General features: G+C 39.6%; 1 protein-coding gene across 1 annotated transcript in view; it reads left to right on the top strand.

Annotated features, from left to right (window-relative positions):
• LOC100533419 (guanine nucleotide-binding protein G(o) alpha subunit) overlaps nucleotides 1-2,071 on the top strand; it is a gene marked incomplete in the record, with an annotated part of 67,093 nt that overhangs the window by 52,519 nt on the left and 12,503 nt on the right.

The raw sequence follows: 2,071 nt of genomic DNA, 5'->3' as shown, positions 1-2,071 counted from the left end.
TCCTCCTCCTGCTCCTCCTCCTCCTCCTCCTCTTCCTCCTCCTCTTTCTCCTCCTCCTCCTCTTCCATCGAGGACAACATTCCTCTCAGAGGAGCTTATGAGTTGGGGTTCCCACTGCTTTGATGCTGACCTTGGTTTAGTTGCAGTAAAACCTGCTCTAATGGCCATCTGTGTAAGACTATCTCCTGTACAAACGACCATGCATTACCCATTTTCTCTCTTGTTCATTTATTATTACATTACAATGACACTCAGTAAGACGTCTTGCCGTCTAAGGCTGCCACTTTTCTCCTCGACAATAGATGGCCGTCTTAAACAATTTCACTTATGATGAAAAGTACTAGTTTCATCCGAATTGACTCGTTTATTTCTTATATTAGACAATATTTGATCATTATGCTGGTGGCGACTGAAATTGAAATTAACTGCAAACTCTTTGCAGTTGTTTTGTCTTTAGTGAGGAATAATAGGCTTACTAGTCGAGATAAAAACCCACCTTTCAGAATTTTTTCTCATTTCCAGCTCGTTGTAAAGAAAGCGCTCAGTGGATTGGTGTCCATTCTCTATTTCCTGAGGCTTAGAAGTTGTTCACAAGTATTCACCGATTTACATGTTCAAACTTTGTTTTTGTCAATTAGGCTAGTTGTTATTGGGGGGGGGTTATAGTAAAAAAAAAACTCATGAAGGGGGAGGGGGATATTTATTGCTTATGTATTTTTTATCAACGAAAATATACAAATAGGCCTATTATTCTGACATCCACTTTGAACGTCTGTGTTTTACAAAACGTGTGAACCAAAATTCCGTATTCTCTCGCCAATATTTCACAATGCCATAATAAGGACTCTAGTATAGAAAGTTTCATCTTATTTCCATAAATGTTGCCGTGGCAATTTCCTGTCATAAATGAAAAACAAATAATTGGCAATAGAGTGTTATCCGTCATCCTTCATGGATACTCAGGAAACTACATGTAATTAAATTTTTCAAAACATCAGCCTGAGACAAAGTGCCACCTAGACTTTAGTAGTCGGATTTCGAGGACATTTGCAAAGTGTTCTTTCAACTCTCTTTGCTTTTACTTTGAATGCATCAATACTTGTGATTATTTGTATTTGTTTGTTTGACTTCAGAGGAGCACATCGTCTTCCAATGACAGTCATACATAATAATGTAGATTCAGTGCAAGGGAAACGAAAGCAAGACAGAAATAGCAAAAGAAAAGAACAGCAACAGGACCTTCTAGATCTAGAGCTTGTGGTCTTCGAACTAACTTCTGTGAAAGCGTGTGCAATTTCTTCCTTGTTTAAAATTCAATTTGTTTTTAATTATTTTTTAGGGGGGGGGGGGGTAACGATAATAGGTAGTTCTGTTGTGTCAAATTATGTGAAAGTGGCAGTCTCAGTCTCTGCTTTTCGTCAATAAGTTTAGTTTATGTCACCTACCCTTGTACTTGTAGCGAGATTTGGCGGTTGTCAAATGCAAGCACATTCATCGATTAACTTAGCACATGCATCGAACGTATTACGTGCATGGGGGCAGCAACAACGACCCAGTGGGGCTAGAAGGAATGAAACTGTAACATAGGTATTGGTGCAGTTTATAGGCTACATAATATTATTTAAAAATATATATAATTTCAACACACGTGAGCGCGACCACACATTATGCTCATTCGCAAACACTAGCGGAGAGAGAGAGAGAGAGAGAGAGAGAGAGAGAGAGAGAGAGAGAGAGAGAGAAGGTTGACGCAATGCATTTAGATGGGATATGAGAGATACAGTGGTATCACACAAACAGTTAAGTTAGAACACACAGAGAGAAGCGGCTGAAACAATGAATGTAGAGGGAGCTATATATGAGTAAAAGGAATGTAGAGGGAATTTTATCTGAGTGATACAGGGGTACCACATGCACAGTAAGAACAAGGGAGCCTATCAGCAACAGGGAATCTTTAGGCCATTCCCAAAGGGGAGCCATTTCTCGTTCTAGTGCACAGCAGAACTGTATATGGGCTGATCCAACAATGTCATGCTCATAACTGAGCCTGCACTACAACAAGGAACTGCTG

Source organism: Aplysia californica, unplaced genomic scaffold (genome assembly GCF_000002075.1).
Source record: "Aplysia californica isolate F4 #8 unplaced genomic scaffold, AplCal3.0 scaffold00108, whole genome shotgun sequence".
Taxonomy (NCBI): domain Eukaryota; kingdom Metazoa; phylum Mollusca; class Gastropoda; order Aplysiida; family Aplysiidae; genus Aplysia; species Aplysia californica.
The sequence above is the reverse complement of the archived record's forward strand: the minus strand, read 5'-3'. Positions and strand labels throughout refer to the sequence as shown.